Source organism: Toxotes jaculatrix, chromosome 22, assembly GCF_017976425.1.
Source record: "Toxotes jaculatrix isolate fToxJac2 chromosome 22, fToxJac2.pri, whole genome shotgun sequence".
Classification (NCBI taxonomy): Eukaryota; Metazoa; Chordata; class Actinopteri; family Toxotidae; genus Toxotes; species Toxotes jaculatrix.
Window position 1 is genome coordinate 6540478 of NC_054415.1, and position 20416 is coordinate 6560893.

At 41.7% G+C, this 20416-nt stretch overlaps 1 protein-coding gene across 1 annotated transcript in view; it reads right to left on the reverse strand.

Annotated features, from left to right (window-relative positions):
- The window catches only part of iqsec3a (IQ motif and Sec7 domain ArfGEF 3a), an 80418-nt gene that overhangs the window by 39456 nt on the left and 20546 nt on the right, over positions 1-20416 (reverse strand). The window lies entirely within an intron of this gene.

The window sequence follows — 20416 nt, forward strand, 5'->3', positions numbered from 1 at the left end:
GTGTTTGACTGTCAATTTCTTCTCTAGTTTGACGGCATCTTGCAAACCGTTTGCAATATTCTCCTTTCCCACTTATCAGCTGACGGCCATAAGAAAAAGATTAAGAGTCTATTGCCATGTTAGCAGATCTGTATGGTCTGTAAGTGTTTGAACGGCTTCGGAAACCCATTGAACGGGATCATTACTGTAACTTTTCAACACCAACAATCCAATATTCACACCCACTTTGTGCTGTGGTTGACCAGCTGCTCCGAGGTGATAAAGTAAGTTGGGTTTGAACTTCTCTCTCAAGCTTCTGTCACAACTATGTGTGTCACTTTTGTCATGTGTACAAAGCAGATTTATTTGTGCATGATAGTTATATGCACAAAATAAATCAAGGTCTTAGAACTACATCTATCTTAATTTTCACATATAATGCCAAATTCTGCTTATGTTTCTGTGCCATTATTGTCACAGTTGTTCTGTTTCGCGAATACATACGTATTGTAAGGGCAACATGTTAAGTATCAGCAGATTTTCCTGAAAGATCCTTTGGATCCGAGCCAGGTTTACACACTAGTTGACAGTGGTTGTGATAACAGCTGGGCATGTTATTAACCAGATTAAGATAAGAGTTTTTCCCCCCCTTCTTATTGGATACGGTGATAAGACTGGAGTCAGTGAGCATAAAATCAGGACATTCAGTCTGCCATGGCAGAGTGCCGCAGAAGTAAATCGTTATGATTCTCCCCAGAGGAAAAGGAGGCTTCACAGCGACAACAAACTTTTAGTCTAAACAGCATAAATCTGCGTATTTGCCATAGTTGCAGAGACAAGTGAAAAGAGTCAACAAGGGGAGGAAATATAACCTCTACATACCCGCCCAATGCATGTATTTGTGAATAAGAATTTGCTGTCTTATATGAAAGTGCGTGTGTATCAGTCTATAGATCTGCCTTTTTCCTGTTCTAACCCAGAGTGTGTTGTGAGGGTGTGTATGTGTACACAGCCTTAAATCTGAAAAAAGATTCAAACAGATTTGAGCACAGAAAAATCCTGTCTGCTTCCCCTTCCTTCACAGGATGCTCACTTCTCATTTTCACCACACATGGCAGCACATAAGCTTGAGGAGAAAGTATCTTTAGCGGGGATATAGCTGGGTCTGCTTCTTCTAAAATAGAGCTTATATGAGTAATGAATAATGAATAGAGAAATAAAGTCGGCTGCTTCTGCACCCGGCTGCAGGTGAGCTTTTGCTTGTGTGGAAAAAATAGACCTGCCTGGAAAAACAGAAGGCTTTTTTAGGAAGCGAGTTGCTCAGTAGCCAGCCGTCTCTGCTCACAATGTTTCCGCTCATTGTTGTGAATCTAAATGTAGTCTTTCCTATTTGCATTTTGCAGGAGCACTTGTTATAGTGAGAGATAATCTGACATCCAATAGGCTACATGCAGCTGGATTTAAGTCAAATTCTGATAAAGGGACCAAAAACAAGTTCTACACACAGTGAATATGGTGTTCAAAGGGGATTATTTGCAAGGGGACACATAAATAAATGAGCACGTAATATGAATGCACTCACTGATAACATATCACACGTGTGTGTGTGTGTGTGTGTTTAGGTATAGCATGTGTGCATCAGCTCACTGACAATGGCTTCACTTTTCTCCAACCTCAAAGTCTGTCACTCACACTCTCTCGGCATATTTCAACTTCTCTCATCCTCATTCCTTTCATCCATTTTGTCAAGCTTCCTGTCCTCCTCTGTGTCCAACTGTCTTTCTCACTCTCTCTCACACACACACAGTGCCTTCCTGCCACTCTGTCCTCCACCAGCTAAGGAGATTGAGTGGTTCCAGGTGTCAACAAGACTGACGAGGCGTAGACAAGCTCTGGATGCTGCCTCTCTCTCCTCTCATTTTTCCATACGTCAGTTTTGAGACGGATGAGCGAGGTGGCCTCCATGCGTTCCATCCAGAATATAATTATGTCTGCTGACGTGTCCTGCTCTAACGGGCTGGTACTACAGTATGACATGAGTCCAGGACTGTCAGTTTGGTGGTGTGTGTTATTTATGTTGTTTATCAGCTGGAGAACAACTAACAATACCAGACCTGTAAAGCAAATGCCCCAAGTATGATTCCAGTCCATGGCTTGTGAGGAATCTATTAGGAGGAACCTGCAGCCCAGTTTTTAGCCTCTAATACTTCTAATCTGCAATAAAGCACATGCTACAAATGTAATGACAGGCAAAAAAATCTATAAATATTAACTTGAATCAGGATGCAAGAGAGAATAGGATTCATCCTGCTTGTGGCAGCACAAAATTTCCATACATGTAGCCTTTGAATCTGTTAGACTCATGTGAGTCATTCTGCAGCTTTACAAGGATGCAACACATACTAAATTTGCGATGAGTACAGTGTGTATGGATTTTTTTTTTAATGTTTTTGATCTTTTTTCTCTGTATGAGTTTAAACATAGTGCAATACAAGTACCATTACAATAATGTAAGAGTACTTAATTAAGTAAAAGTCCTTATCAGCAAAAGTTATTTAAAATATCAAAAGTACTTGCTCTGCATAAAAATGGCCCATGGGACTGATATTATATATGACATTTTTAGCTTCTTAATACTGGTGCATCAATGTTTCTGCAGCGTTTTACTGTACTACAGTAGCTGGTTGAGGTGGAGCTAGTTTAAATTGCTTTACGTACAGTTGAGCATTTTAGCCCTGTGATTCCCTGCGAGGGGGCCGGGCCCCCTCCAGAGAGTCACAAGATAAATCAGACAATAACCATGATGAAGAAATCTTGTTTTTCTTAGAATCAAAGCCTTCACCAGTATCTCTCTCTTAAATTCTTTCAGTCCTGTAACCATCTTAGTTTCTCTCTAAAAAGCCTCCTGAGTGGCTCAGAAGCATTTGTGCTCCATTTCTGAGTCCCAGCAAAAGAAGATCAAGGAGATGCATTTTGGATATGCTGCATTCTCTTCAGTCTTATCCATTACTTCTGTTGTAGAAATGTCACAGCAACAAAGACATCACTCAGTTCTCCTGCCATGAAGCATCAAAGGAAAACATGGAAGTAGCAGCTCTGCCGTCAGCCGCAGGTTTCTAAAGGGGTGTTTTGAAGCCTAGGACTTGGGTTTACCATTCACCAACATTTTGGTTATTCGTTGAAACCATAAATTTGCAAATAAAATAAATAAATAAAGAAGGACACATTATTTTTGACCAAATTTGTTTTTGTTTCCTCTTCTCAAAAGTAGAGTTTTTTGGAGCTGTTATCCAGCAGCCATTAGTGGAACTACATCAACTGCTTAGGCTTCAGCTTTACACCATGATGGTTATGTGTCAGAAATCTAAACAGATAAATAAAATAAAAAGTTGATTAAAAGCATGTTTTCATGACCATGACCAGGAGCTGCAGGAGACAGGAGGATAAAATACTGATAATATCCAGTCCCAGTGCTGACTACACTCACTGAGCGTCTGTTGCACAGCGTGTGGGTTAGGAGATCAAACACAAAGACTACTATCTTTACACAGGAGGTCCACTGATTATGTTCTCACTGTGAACTCAGATGCTGTGGGCTGCTTTGACTTTCATTAACCTTGATCGCACAGCTTTTGCTGCATCACCACTGTGGAGGTGTGCAGCAGCAGTGATGAGACATCGGGCCGTGTGACCAACAGGGTTCAAAGGGTCTATCCTCTGGTGGACTGCAGCCAAGGAGTTGCTGAAGAGGGCATTACGTGAGGAAAACTGCATCAGCAGAAGTCACAGCCAGTGAGATCCCTGAAGAAGCTGCTCGCTGCTAGGATTTCTTGCTCGACAAAGTAGTATTCTTTCAATGTTATGCATGGATCTTATGTTTTTTCCCCCTATAGTAGTATGATTTATATTGAAAAATTGGTATTCCACTCTGCTTTCTATTCTCTGCCTCTCAAAATCATCTCTTTTAAACTCAGCAGGAATCATTCGCCTCGTCACTTACGCTAAATCCTTCATCCCTTCCCGCTTCCCCTATATCTGCTCCTCATAGCCCTCGTAGAGAATTAATCAGTTCATCAGGCAGAACACAAGGGCAGACTGGAGTGCACAAGCCTCAGCATAAATAAGCATATTTCTTTCTTCCGATGCATGGGGAGGGTAATATATGGGGTGAGTTTGCTGAATACATCACCCGAGAGTATTTGAAATTCATCACAGTCTCTGCAAGAGGGAAAAACATGACTTAGTGCCTCGTGCAGAGCAGGGGATTAAGACTGGGAGGGGGACCACGGAAGCAAAGATGTCAGATGAAAACTTGAGGTTTTGAATATCTGTGAAGATATTCAAAACCTCAGATATTGAATATTTGTGTGTTTTCTTTACTTCAAAGATGTTATAATGCTGCATTATTTCCCTTAACAAGGAACCAATCCCTCTTGACAGTCCGAGAAAAAAGCCATAGGTTAAAAAAGAAAAAAAAAAAAACTTCAATCTCTTTTGAATTTCAAAGCCACAAGATAAATTCAGATATAATAAAACTCAGCTTCTCTGACAGAGTGACACACGTTCCGTTTTGCACCGTCACCATTTCTTTTCAGGCTGCAAATCATTTTCATTCCAGCTCATTTAAAAAGTTCTCGCCCCTGATAAAGAAACACCAGCTATTAAAATGCATGATGTCAGCTTCGAGCAAATTAGCATCAAAAAGAACAGCCCTCTTTAATCACCAGGTCAAGTCGAGTCATTTTTCTTCATTGTTAGCTATCAAAGAGTACAGACAATAATTCCCCCCTTCTCTCTCTCTCTCTCTCTCTCTCTCTCTCTCTCTCTCTCTCTCTCTCTCATCTATGACCTCACCCCTTGTTAACCTCCTTGTGAACACGTATTTACGGTAGTTCAGGACGGGATGCTCCACTGACTTCCACTTATTTTGTGTGACTTTTAAAATACAATATGATGGTGTGAGAGGTCGGGGCTACAGTGAGAGACCCTTGAGTGTGAGTAAGGAGAGTGAACTGTCTGCTGGGAGATGTGGTATGACTCTGTGGTTATGAGATGTGTGTGTTGCAGTACAAGGATGAGGAGATGAGGAAGAGCGTGAGGGTGACAGAGGCACAGAGAAAATGCATCACTGAAATCCTAATCAGACCAACTCACACCAAAGCACATTCCAGGACATTGCAGGACATTCCTGTTTATTTGGTTGATGGGATGCAGGGTGTGGCTCGTTAGAAGTAATGGCTAACACCTGTGACTGCTCACCTATATATACAGGTAGTTGAGCAGCCAGTCTGTTTCTTCTCTTGGTTGCTGATACTGAATGTGGCTTTCTTGAATGCATTAATTTTACTTTAAAGAGCCATGTGTGGTCTCTACATTCTGTCGTTCTTTTGAGCTGGATCATGACAATGGGGAACTGTAAAGAAAAGAAAAATAATCACCCATAGCCGTGGGATAAAAACCTAAAATATACAGCTCAGTATCTCTCTGGAATCAAACATATCCATCTGAGCCTGCCTAGGGCAACAAATGAAAAGCCATACGTCCTGTCTTTGAGTCTTTGTTTTTCGTGTTCAAATGGAAACATACATCAGTCACGCACACACATTTGCAGCACAATCACTCCCATAAGAGACGTCCTCTTGTTTAAAAGCAAACAATAATGTCCAGACAGGGACTGAGGAACCATTTCACATGCTTTGTGCGGACTGCACAGTCTCCAGAGAGCCGCACGGCAGCACATTCCTGGCAACATCGACAGAAGCTTTAGCGTAGAAGGGTTAACAAATATAACCATGATATGTTTAAATCATGAGACAGGCTCTGGATGAGTCACATGGTGAACAGTGTGTGTGCTGTTTTTTCTTCCCCCAAGGAAAAAAGTTCAAGTTTCTGCACTAGGCTTGGTTTAAAGCATGCAAGGGGAAAGGTCATTGTGAAACAAACATAGAAATGTTCTAATTATTTTGGGAAATGGTCCAAAATGGAAGGATCCCTCCTCTTATCAGCAGAATTAGAATAAAGCCCTATTTAAAAGGACACTAAATAAACAAAAAAATATGCATAGATGCTACTATACTAAACATGGCTACATTACCCTATGAAATTCACCTTGACTAGACATGCAGTGATGCATGGCATGTTGTATCCTCTTTGTGCTTTCTGCTCGCCTCGTGTGATCAATCTTGAAATGATGGATTGGTTATGGAGATGCCAATCAATACCGCGCTCACTTGGGCGGGACGACATAGCACATAAATAGCACTATTTAACAAGAAGCAGGCAAAGAGAGGAGAAGAAACCTGGGATAAAAGAGAGGCAGTTTGTAATTCTGTATTTTTATATGTAATCTATATATTCTGAGCACCAGGAGTCGACTGTAGGGGACTGAGATCAATGTCGACTGGCTTATGTCTCTGAAAAGCAGAGAATCAGCATTTGGCTCTTGTTAAAATCCCATGCAGGCACTCGTTTCTTTTATGGAGGGCCAGTGATCAGTATCAGAGGGTGAGCAGGTTGAGGTGAGACTAGAAATAAAGACACAGCAGAAACAGTTTCTTGTCTCTTGCTGTAAAAAGGGTAGGTTTTTATTTATCATCTTGAATTTTAAGATTGAACGAAGATATTCACCTGAAAGTGGAGGACAAACTGCTTGCACATACAGTGTTGTAAATATATACACACAGACCAGTATAACCACAGGCATTCTCATGTGATGTCAATGAAGCATCTATCCAGCAACAACAGAGCGCAAGGTAGAAAATCAGGTTGGGCTTGTGAAATATGCAGACAGGATTTTAAATTCAATCTCTTCAAACGCCGTTGCCCCAGGATGTGGGTAAAATGGAGAGAGAGACAGCAAGAGGCAGAGAGAAGAAGAGAGAGAGACAGTAGCTTAAAAAAAATGCATCGTAGATGTATGGTTGACACACTGCAAGTATACAGATATATACAAGGGACAGCACTCATTGGCAGAACTATTTGATTCAGGGATGGAAAAAGACACAACATCCTTCAGTGTCACAGAATGTCAGCTATAAATCTGGTGGAGTTGGGTATCAACCTGTCCTTGTAAAAATATTTTATTTTGGCTCACCAAATGTATTTTGTAGATAAGGAAACTGATGCCATGTCATGAGGATACATTGTCTGAGGACCATGAATATCTGTACAAAATGTTAAGATATTTCAGTTCAGACCCAAGTGTTGGATGAACCTGAATGTTTTGCTTGTTGCAGCACAGTCTTCATCCTAACGTGATAATCCAAGGTATCCTCTGCTGTCCGTCTGCTGGGGTACACTATCAAACACGCCTTTCCCTACCAATGTGATTGGCTGCCGTTGGATGTACCGTGTATGTGCTGACAGGAAAAGGAAGAGCTGCTTGGCTGCACATTTTTTTAGGGACTTAGGGAGAATTTCAAGTCGTCCAAATCAGGTCCAAAGGCTAAAGTCCAAATGAAGTCACAACTCATTTCTGTCAAACTCCAGTCTCCAGTCTTTTTAGATTTTGTCAAATCCAAAGTCATCAGATTCATGAATTCAGGTCCAGTTCATATGACCAGTTCCACACCATCTGCACAGAAGTAATATAAGAGGAGTTCAACATGGTTTGCTCAGCGTTTCCTACAAAACCCTGAATTGTGAATCTGGAAAGCAGGCTCACTAGTGGTTGTTTTGCTTGAGTACTGCCTGCTGAGGAAAACCTAACCATGCCACGTACAGTGAGTCCGGTGCCTAAAGCCTGCCTTAGATCGTCATTGTCATTGTCCTTTGTCTTTTTTCCTGCTTCTTATTCACATCTTGTTACACGTAAGAATCACAATGCTATTTTTATACCTCATGGCAAAAGTAGCTTTTTATGGGAGCCTGACAGAGAGGCAGAAAAGAAAGGGTGTGTTCAAAAACAACAATGCCTCCAGCAAGGATTCAGCTGCTGCTTCGCCTCGTTGTGAATGGAACAAACAATGGAGACGTCCCCCTACCCTGATGATTTCGCAAGCTAATTGCTTATTATGTGGCTCGTCAGGGGGAAATAACTGTGTTTCTTCCTTTGGCTGTCTTCCTTTTTCACATACTTGACAATATCTTCAGGGAGTTTCCAGATGCACAAATCTCTTGTTTGAATTTGGCTCTTTTATGCAACATAGAACACATATCTATAGAAAGGCTAACAATTCTTTTAAAATATACAGAAGGTATTAAACAAAACTTTACAGCTATTCCAGCTATTATGCTATGAAACTGCAACTGTTTCTACAAGTATTTATTATACGTTTTATGCTGAATGTGATAATAAAAGATGACACTGCAGAAGTAATGGAACTCTGCCAGCTGTCTAAGTGAGTCTAAAGAGACAGAAAGAAATAATAGTCCCTACCACCACTGTGTTAATTTCAGGAAGGCAAAGGGGTAATATCATGAGTGTCAGATGGTTCGGCTCGTATAGTATTTGATTCATTGTAATTCCCTGCACGGTGGTTTTGATCAAAGTGCAGGTTGTCAGCCTCACTTTGACAGCCTCCGTTTCACGTTGGCTGCATGCTGAAGAAGGTTAGAATAGAAACGTTTAAGTGAAACAAATGAGTTCAAAAAGCCACTGCTGTGAAATGACGAGGTGACTTAACTGTAAATTTGAGCTCGCTTCTGAAAAGTTAAGGGGATGCTGCCCATCTGTGCTCCTGCAGTATTTAAGTTTGAAGACTGGATGTACGCTTTATGTGATTATTCACCGTTGTGTATGAGCATATCCGTGGAAAATACATCAGATAGATAGGAGGGAGAGACAGAGGAAGGATGATGTGAGATAGTGACGTGGTTAAACCTAAATGAAAAATTCCACAGTGTTCAGTTACATGCCCCACAGTCAGTTTCAACAAAGATTGAACTCTGAACTATTAACACTTCTGTGCTTTCTACTGAGGTGACTCTTTTATTACTCATACATTTATTAAATGGTAGAAGACGAGCCACCCACGGCACCCACCGTGATCTCCCGGGGGCTACTCCAAGTCATGTGGGTGAGCGTGAACAGATAGCTATTGCACTTTCAAAAGTGATGAAATTTCTCTTGGAATTAGCTGGTTTATTCTGATTAAGTGTTTATGCAAGCCGTTTTTTTTTTTTGTTTTTTTTTTTTTTTTTTGTGCTTGAGCTCTTAGTGATATTTTTGGAATTACAGGCTCCATTCAAAATCTGTCTTCTGAGTATGAAACACCCAGGCTTGAAGCTGAGGTGACACTTGCAAGCAACAGCTGATAAAATCTGCTAGCTCCAGTCATTGCAGCTGACAAAATCTGTGGTTGTTGGCCAGAAACTAGAGGCCTGCTTTTGTTTACCTCTGTGTGAAATCGAAGACACATTGTTTAAAAATAAACCATAATTTCGAGTAATAAATCTGTCAGTATTACTGCTGTGAGCTGCATATGTACCGTGCCACAACAGAAAATCTGACAGCATAGCAAGAGTAGCTAACAGGGATGGGGTTTTGTGAAGGGTCAGTTAAGTGTATCTCAGTTAAAATAAAGAAGAAAAAAAGGCCCGCGGCACAGCAGTGATGGAGAATAGACAACAGATAAAGAGTTAACAAAGAGGAAGAAGAGTAAAGCTGCTTATCTCAAGCTGGTAAACCTTTACCAGGATGGAAAGATGGAAGGACAGGGGAACAAAGAAATGAACTGTGTGCATTACACGGCCTGGTTGACAGAAAACAAATACCCACAGACCGGTTCTATGAATGGCAGGGAGATGTCAAACAATCCAGGGGAATCAGAGGCAGCTGCTGACATGGAGATAAATCCAGACTTTCATTACATCCAGGAGGAGAGAGGGAATGAGTGTCTGAATTTATGTTGGGAGCTGAAAGTTGCTTAAGAATATCCATGGACTCGCTGTAATATTTCAGAGTGGGACAGAGAGAGGATGAAGCCTTCTCCGGAGCAGAAAAGACAGATTCCTGAATGAAACAAAAAGGCTCCATGTCATGGAAAGTGAAAATGAAATGAAAATGAAACTGCTCAGTGTGGTGGTGCGACAGCCAAAATATTAACACCAAACAAGATGCTGCGAGTGAGAAATATCCCTGGTGTTGAGGAATGACTTTGCTGTATGGAGGATAAAGATGAGTTTTCAGAGGACTATCAATACAGTACTGAAACAGATTGTCTGAGAGATAATAGGCAAAACAAACAGAGGACAGACAAGTGCAGGGAATGGAAATACACAAAGTTCCAAAATGAGTTAGACAGAAATGATGTAAGGGCTGACAAACTGAAATGAAATATCAACTGCAGCGATGTACTTGAGGATGTGGACAGATTATGGTAGATTTTAAGAGAAAAGCACAAATGTAAGACAAAAGCAAGGAGCTTATGTTGAATTTGCTGTGTGATATTCACGATTAAATCATCTGATATAGTTTAAGGCATTTATACTGCACTCTGCAGTGTTGTGATGTGATTTTAAAATAGTGCCAATATAACAGAAATTGAAAACATCAATCCACCATCCTACACTGCAATTCACCTTCAACAACCTTAAAAGCGTGTTGATGATCACACACACACATACACACACCTTTCTGTCGGTGAAGGAGGTATATATAACATTGTCAGGGTGAAAGCTACCCTGTACATACAGGATTATCTGTTTGATCCATGTTTGACGAGGAGATAAAGGGACAAGACAGCACATTTGGCATCTGATAAAACACTTTGTAAGCTCTTCAGTGTATTACACCGGAGTGGGATTCAATGCTCGTAAACACACACACACACACACACACACACACACACACACACACACACACACACACACACACACACACACACACTCACACTCATACACAGTCAGCACAACACAGTTGGATACTTACTGCAACCAAACAGAGTAGGGGCTCAAGACTTGTCAAACAATCATGTGGGGGGACCATGAGACAAACACGCACACATATTTGATAAATAAACTATAAGTTGCCCCCCCCCCACACACACACACATATTTAGTGGTACTGATCTTCTTGCAGTTCCATTTCTTTCTTGGCAAGAAAGCAAATGGAGTTTCGCACAATGTCACACTAGTCCTCTGAGGTTACAAAAATAAAACCTTCTGTTGAAAGAAGACCAAAATCAACGGATAATAGTGGCCATCAATCTAAAATACCATATGCCCATCACTGCTTCAGCTTCCTAAGCCTTTTATTTCCTGCAAGAACATCAAACTGCTAACAGCCTTGGTTGGCAGTGAATGTAAACACAGGTCATGTTAACTGTTTGAACAAACAGCAAAAGCTGTGAGTTATTCTGGAGAAGACAATCTCCAAGATTATGTGCACAGATTTACCAAGTGAAGTTATTTATTCCCCCTCCAACAGGGTTTATTTTGTCACCAACGCTTGACGCTACAGAGAGCAGGTTGTTTATTGTAACGACGGAGCCGAGGCAGGAGAGGCATGGTCTGCCATCAGGCACACTATTCACTCTTTGGCACACTCTCCATTATCTGTCGCTGTTCTCAGACACACACAAACACTCCTATACTCCAAATCAGTCTCCCCTCATCGGTGAAATTGCTTTCAAGGGAAGGTTAAAAAAAAAAAAAAAAAAGTTTCACCATGTTTATTCTATGGCAAAAAATAAAGTTAAGCCAGGCAGCGGCCAGTATTGTGTTTCTATTGACTCTCCACCAGAAAGTGGTGAGATGCTATCCCATCACGAGGGCCGATAAGAGCAGGGGAAAATTCAATTAGATCTCAGGGAAATGTGAAAGGTTTTTCTTCCAGAGTGAGAGCCCGTCCATGCCTGTGTGGACCTTCATGTTTTTTTTCTTTGACATTGGTCCTCTTTGGAGGTGATGTGGGCCTTTAGAGAGCCACCAGACTGTTTGGCAATGTCAAAGCAGGTTTATCTCAAAATGGGCTTAGCGGGCTACTGTAGAAGCAAACTAATGGTGCGTTTTATGGTTACCAAATGGGGTGAAAGAAGAGAGAAGGACACCCGGTCTGCAACAAAGGCGCAATAACAGATCTGACTTCACAATGCCTTTTATATTAAAAGGTCAAATCTAAGTTCTGCAAGGACAAACCACATTAGCTTTGAACAATCAGGAGTCACTGACGCTTCTTTTTCTTTCTTTTTGTCCAAGGTTTCATGAGGCGTCGTCATCTTGAACGTTCCTGGATGGTTCTGCTCAACATAACAGCAGAGTTTCAGTGTTGGACTGGCACCGCTGGTCTGCTTTAACAAGTAACTCATTCTGACCACCCATCACCTCTTCAAAACAAGGCCAGAGCTGACAAGGAATGACAGAGCCTGACACACACACTGCAAGGATGACTCACCACAAAAAAAAAAAAAAAAAAAAAAAAAACACACACACACCGTTTAAGTCATGGTGATGGCTGCACACTGCGAACAAAAGCATGACATAGTAAAAAAGGGATGAAACATTTCCTTTCATCAGCATTCAGTGGTCTGTAGGTGGGTCATTTATTTTAGTGTAATGAGGAAACACAAAAGCTAATTTTTAGTCTCTGTTCTCATAAATATTTGGTTTCATTTTTAATACTGACCACACGTACTTGAAACAGTAATATATATTACACTAATGGAAGACAATATCTCTTTTACCAGATGGAAACAAGTGTCTACATCATTAAATCTCACTGCTCCCTCCGTCTTTTTTCTTCATTCTCTAATCTAAACCTCGACCACGCTCCTTCCTTTCTTCCTTCACTCCCCCTCATTGTCCTCGCCGCCATCCCCGTCTCTCATTACAGTGAGCGAGGCGACAGCAGAGCAGGTCGCCTTGTCAGCAGTTTTTCGCATCCTCTCCTCCTCCACCACCTCCTCCTCCTCCTCTCCTCTCATTTCCTTGCTGATCTACCGTCGTGAGGCTGTCGGCAAGCTGTCAGGACAAGGACTCTACTCAGTGATGTACGCTGCACCTGACAGTGTCACCCATGCCCAGGACACCTAATGTCCCTTCACTGGAACAGTGGGGAACAACCTGTACCCATTAGATCTCTACCTGGTTCAGTGTGTGCAGGGGTGGTAGATAGGGCAGGGGTGCAGGATAAATGCAATACACTTTCCTATTTTTCTCCTTTAATACCTTTCTCTATGTGAATTTCTCGCTCCTGCAGTTATTTATTTATTTGCTGTACTTGCTTGTTGGGTGAATTAAGTTAAACGGACGAGGATGATCTGGCACCAGCCGCAAACCCAGATGTACAATATGGCACCAAGCTGAGCACAGGCAATCATGGTTGTGTTTGAGTGGAGCTCTGAGATTTAATCATCAAAGATTTGACGTAACAGCTGGAAAACTGTTATGAACTGTCTATATTTTTAAGTGTTTAACCCCAGGGGATTTTTCATAGTGGAGGTACCCTGTCTTGCCTGAAATAACATCAGAAGAAAGATTTGTATGAGCTACAATATTAGACTTATTAAACTTCAAGGAATACAAGTAGTGTTGCTACACCATACAACAATAGCCACATATTTACTGAGTAAGTGACTGTTTAAAGGAGCAGTCCACAGATGGTGTAGCTTATCTTAGTACATAGATTGGAAAGAGGAGGAAACAGCTAACCTGGCTGTATCCAAAGGTAACAAAGTCCAACCACGAGCACCTCTAAAGCTCTCTAATAAACAATTCTATCTTGTTTTTTAAGTCCTGGTTTGAAAAATTGATTTGCAAAAATTGCATTTCATGTGTAAAATAAGTCCAGAAACAATCTCGATATGCCAATAAAGGCAAGGCTGGGCCTGCAGTCTAAACAAGGCCTTAATTTTCGAGGCTCTCTGTAGCTCTTCTGTTACCTGCCATGTGCTGCAGACTGAAGCAGACTATTAATTCTTTCCTCCGATTGAACCCACAGGAGATTTACAGCTCACACTTTGCCCTCTCTGCTACCTCTGGAGCTAATGGGTAGGACAGCCGAGGGCACCAGATGCATGCTTGTGGGGCATTTGGCTCTATTTTTTTGCACAATAAGGCATGCTGTAATACGTTGGCACTGGCTGGCATGACTATATATGTGTAATGGGTAAGGTCACTGGGCTCAAATTTTACTGCAGTCACTGACTTCTTAACAGTTTAATAGGAAAAGCAAAGATGAATAGGAGTGGTGGGCAGAGCCTGAAAATAATATTGGTCTGCCAAAGAAAAAAGGTCAGGACAAAATGTGCAGCATGTGAACAGACAGATGTCTCTGACTGTCAGTGCTCCTCATTAGCACCCCCTGCTGTCCAAAGGGGAGTTATTTGGTCCATTTTTGAATCTGCAGGCAATTTAGATAGAGGGACAGCTAAATACAAAGGACAGAAACACAAACAGACACACATCCCTGGGCATTATGCTCTCTCTTTTTTCTTGGCTCATGCGTCCTCTTGCATTTACAAACATTCACCTGCACACGGGGGATATTTTATCGCAACACAGTCAGGCAGGAGTTGAGCAATCAACCAGCCTGCAGAATGAGGTCTATGGGTATTCTGGGACCCCTGAGATGATGGAGACTAATAAGATGGCAGACCATTAAAGACGGCCGGAGAAAGGAACAAAGGAGGGAGCATTAATACAACCTTGGCACATTGTGTGTATGTGTGCTGCAGGTGTGCGTGAGGGAATGAGTGAGATAGCAAGAGAGAGAAGGGATGCTTAGGTCAATGAGCCCATATATCACAAAGCTCTGCCACTATACTCAGAATCTTTATTATCTGAAATCATACGAGCGGGTTGAAGCCAGAGCACAGCATTCATCTGAGCCGTTAGCAAATCAAAAGATCTGTATTCAGGCAGAACACAGAGCGCCATAATCAGAACGGAACCTCAGCCTGTAATGAGCACCTCATTTTTTTCTGAAAAATGAAAAACATTACAGAAAATGTACATTTATTGCTTTGTGTCTTGCAGTAACTCAGAATGGTTATTACTGCATAATAAGCCTTCCCTCAGCTTATTTCAGTAGATATTATGGCAGTAGCTGCGCCTCCAGGGACAAGTGAGTTGGTTCCTAGAAATGACCAAAACCATTGTTTAACATGGTGCAGAGAGGAATAAGAAAAATGAACTGAAATCCCAGACAGAGTCAGAAAATCTGCATGGGTTCAGTCTTTTATGTATTTTTTTCACAGCCTGCTTTTGCAGAAAATCAAGAATCACTTTGCTGAATTTATCATTTTGTCCTTGCTTAAACAATATAGTGTGTGTATATATTATTATTATAAATAGTACGAAATATATTTTAAAATTTCCGTTTGCTACCTTGCATATTTCAGTGACAGTAGCTGTGCCTCTTAGAACAAGTGAACAAGTAAAATCTTTGTAGTGCCCCTTTAAAAAATATGAATCTGCTATTTTACTATCAACAGCTTTCATTCTGCCTTTCACAGCAGTTTGTATGTGTCAGAGAAGATCTAAGGAACAGGCCCTGATACTTATAAAGCAGCTGGAACTTAAAAGACTGCTGATTCTGAGATACACACACACACAAATGCACACAAGCGCAATCATCTGAAAGCATATACACACAACAGATGCTGTACACACACGAGATGCTGCAGCAAAGTCATCAAAACGTTGTGCTTTTATTAAATCTCCTCTGTAATAAAACCCTCAGCTTGCTTCACAATGCTGAGATAAGCTGTAGAACGGAGAGAGAAGAGGAGGAGAAACTCCCAGATCTCGAACATTTGACGCTCAAGACTGTGCCACTCTTCTGCTAAAAAGAGAGAGAGACAGGCTGACGGGAAACTGTGCAGGAAAGAAGCCGAGCAACACATCAAGTACAGAGTGCTGTGGTATTCTTTATGTATTGTATGTCTTGACTAATCAAGGCCTACATGCATTAGAATAGAACAAAACAGTGAATGACGTCTATGATTATGCAACCGAGCATGAGCAGATCTGGTATCACTGTTCTGTGGTAGCTGTCTTGCGTAAAGCAGGCCTTAGGGTGAAAATAAATTAGTCGGAGCATGACTTTAATTAGAAATTACTCCAAGCACTCGCATTCTTTAAAAGCTCCTTTGTCGTTCACAAAGCTGCTGAGCGCTGATTTCAATTTACGAGTGAATTTAGGCTACTCAAATCCCAGAGGATGTGTTTAAAGAGGAGCAAGCTAGAACAAAAACCAACAGCTGAGCAGATGGACACCTGAGAAGAATGACACCGAGCGCTCCTCTGATTGGCCAAGAGGCAAAACCCTTTGAGCCAATGGGAATGTATACGTGTGCACACACACTCAGACACTCCTAACTCCGAACAGGCAGTCTCTGGACGTTACGGCGCATTCGCCTGCTGTGCCCTCTGTTCCCATGACAACAGAACAGCAAGCCAACAAGGTCACTTTCTCCAGCTGAGGCAGCATCACAGCACAACCACAGCATGCAACAGAGAGAGACAGAGACACAGGCAGGGAGACGAGGACAAATATTAAATTACAGGGTGAAGAGGTGAAAGAAATTTGGCCAACTGTGATTTAGGATCCCACATGTCTGAAATTAAATTTGCGACTGCACAGGTGAAACTAATGCCGGGTGTCTGCCAGTGTGAGGACAAAAAGCAGAGGTGATCTTGTACTTTTTCAGCCCTGTACACTGTGTGTGTGTGTGTGTGTGTGTGTGTGTGTGTGTGTGTGTGTGTGTGTGTGTGTGTGTGTGTGTGTGTGTGTGTGTGTGTGTGCGTGTGCGTGTGTGGCCGCCACACAACTCAAAGGCAAATCTTAAATGGCTAAAAAAAAGCTCTACTCTTCCAACATGTCCCTGAACGTCCTCCAACAAAACGGATCAATCATTACATCAGCTCCTCCGTCTGCTTCACTGCATCATGGTCCCTGTAGTCCTGCCAGTCCCCCCCCACAGACAGACAGAACCTCGATTTGTCTCGGTTGCTTCCCGAAGTGACAAAGTATTTCCAGCTGTGTCCTTATTCATCCTACGTCACCTTTCCATTTGGCAGACAGCATGACACCACTAATTAGTGCAGTTTATTATTAATTCCAGTGATTAATTAGAGAAAAAGGTGTCTTGGCGAGACGACACAGCTGTCTACTTGTGCCACGACCAGAGGTGAATTAATCTCCTGCAGAAACACCATAATTCTCCCCAGTGTGAACTCTCAAGGTGTCAGCTTCATCTTAACCACTCTTGGCATTTATTGACATTTTATTTGTGTTAACGATCAAGGACGTTTTTGAGGTTCAGATGAAAAAAAATATATCATGACACAAGCCTCCTAAATGGGATCTGGCAACAAACCAAATGTGTTGTCCTTCTTTTTATATTTCTGTAAAGTCATGTGCTTCACTGGGTGCGGTGTGCAGTCCTTCATCTCCTCTACTTTAGCATTCTTTACAGCCTATCATGAAAGATGAGGTTGTAAACTTTAATTACACTGCGAGTTCAAAAGTTCAGATCTCCACTAATTTACTCTGATTAGACAAGACTAATTTTGCATACAAATCTTGCTTTTAACTTCTAGATGAATGGATATCCAATCCATTACCCCAGAAATAAACTTCATAAATTCACTTTGATTGACATGTGTTCATTAAGATGGAACTTATTTTCTGAAAAAAAAAGCAGAAGAAGCTCATGAACTTGATAACATCTCTGACAAGATAAATCGTTGTGGCAGATTGTGTGAGCTAATTAGCATAGCATTCCTCATTAAGGTGTTGGTTTGTGTATGTGTGTGCAAGTCATTTGTCAGAAGCACAGCAGGAGGCCTAATTTAAAGGGGTTTTAGATGGTGAGCAAGATGTTAGTCTTTCTGTGCACACTGTGAGCTGGTGGGGGAAAGCAGTCGGTTTGGCAGCTGAATCGCCAACAGGCTCAAGTATCATGCCAAAAATGTGTGCCGTCACCTGCCAAAGGCTTATATTTAACTCTGTGACAAAAAGGGTGAGTGTTTACTATCCTATCAGCTCCATCATTATGTGTCCAGGATGACTCAGCCATTAAGGGAAACGGTTTCGCTTGAGCCGTTTCATTTCTTAATGAAGACACTTTAAAAGCAATGCAAACACAATATACTGTGCCAGACTTTCTTTGTTTCTGCTAAAAAAGTTTAGCAAAGCTAAGCTAAATTTAACCTCCAAGTATAAAGGCTCAGCACATGTGTTTGTATGCAAATTGTGATGTATTGCAACACATACTAGCGCTCACTTGAGACAGAAAAATCTTTGATTAAAGACATTGTGCTATTCTGTCTCCAATGTCTGTGATGTTATTCCAGAAATGTGCTCCTATTTATATTAGGTACCCATTGTTGGTATTGTTAGCTGCATTTCTTTGTCTAGATGTGAAGCATCTCATTGAGTTTGCTCATAACTCACTCATAAAAATACCCCTTTACATTTAGCAGGCTGCAGTTTTTCTGTAAAGCCCCTTTCACACAGGACAAAAAACCCACTAACACCCACTAACATCTGGCTTTTGTCTTCAGTGGCAAAGGGAACAATCCGCATTCATTCCTCGTCCACAACGTCTGAAAATTTCAAAAAGCCAGTTCAGATATATTATGAGTGCATCACACAACTTGGGCGATATGGTTTGCTTGGAACATGCCAAGGAATAGATCCAGTCCGTCCTGCTTTGATTTCTTATTCTCCTTTTACTTTCCGGCGGACTATGCACGGGAAGTGTATTGCTGCCTCTCGCCGATAAAACAACAATTAAGTTTATTTGCATGTAGAGTGGGGAAGTGAGGTGTGGAGACGCATTTTAACGCCAGGTGCGTTCAGATGTACATAGAGCTGTCCACTTGTGATTGGATCACCTGAGACACGTGAATGGTCTGAACAGGGCCAAAGTCTGCATCATGGTGTAGGGAAACAAACAAATGATTCAGACATTTTGTATATTCAGTCTACATGGTGGGTATGTGCCCTTTGTCTGGGGCATTCCTGCTGTATCTGTGCCAAATATTGTACCAGTGACCTTATAAATTTTAAGTGACAACTCTAACCAACGCTGGCCAGCAATTTATTGGGTATTTTACTGGACAAGACAGCTGCGAAAGCTGAATCTCCTGTGTTGCACTTGCACTTGTCTACACATACTGTACACATCAGTATTTGGTGATAGAACAACACTGCAGTTATCACCATCTGGAGGAGAAAAAAAAACGATGCGTCTGAAGCAGGAATGCATAGGCTACAGTTTCCCTGAAACACATGAGGAATTATTTGGCTGTGATCCCAAACACTCGGGCAAACTTCACACAGTGGCTTCAAAGCGTGAACATAAATTCATGCTACACTTAAAATCAAGTCAGTTGAGTATGCACAGTTTGATACTTGGACACTCTGGCAGAGATTTCATGAATAAGTGTGCATGAGTGAGCGTGTGCATGTGAATTTTATAGACTGAAATACTCAAATACAGTTCAACCATCATACTCCTGTTCACCCTAGAGGCTCGGGATGTTTTATTTTTTCCTAAGAAGAGGACTTATCCAGCAGCTATCTTCCTGAGTGTCACTGTTTATAGTTCTCCTGTGCCATTCCCCATACTAGAATATTCTACCGCTAATGTTTTCCTTCCATTTATTAGGTTTCTGGGGCTCTGTGTGTTGACCGCAGCACTTCTCAGTTTTGCTGCAAAGCAGAAAGTTCAAACTAAGGTCCTCTGTGGAACTGTAAAAGGAACAACAAAACTCCTGAGTGCAATTTCAGCACACTGCAGCAGATGATGGCTCACACAGCTAATTGAAAGGCTGTGGCCATCCCGCACAATCAGCCCCTTCCATGAGCGATTATAGATCTGACTTTGTGACCCCGAATACAAATCCCCTATAGTCTCTAAAACCTCCGGTGCCTCCTTAAAGCCTGGCAAAAGTTACCAGGCTGTAAGGGTGAGTTTCCAGCCTCCGTAGGGTCCTCATTATATGTGACAGTGAAATCCTCAGGTCTCTTTACAGTTCACAACTTCCTACCTACTGCTCATTTAAATAATCCCACGTACACCGTGTTATTACCTAGTTGTTTCCCACTTCCTAACTGATCGGATAAAGCTCCTCAGGCGCAGACAGATGCAAACCAAGAGCAAGTATGGCTTCAAATTAGTACAATGACGCCGGTGCCCTTTTCTGAGCTGACCCCTCTGACACCAAGGCGTGGAGTGCTCTGAGTAGAAAGAGCGGTGCAAATGAAATATCGGTGATTGCACTTTGTCTGTCAGATGTGGTGTGTGAAATAAGGCTTCATTAGCCTACATCCTGAATTGGAGGCAGTGAACAAAGAGGCAATAAATCGTCCTTTTCATATGTTAATCAGGCCTTGTTTGGTGGCAAGTGGAGCACCTCAATCACGCAAGATAACAGAATTCACTCACTTTCATTTTTACAGGAAGCTTTTGTAGATTTTTGGAGGGCTTAAGTAATTTGCACTGATTGCTGCAGTTTGCATCAAAAATCACAGCACTTTTCAGAG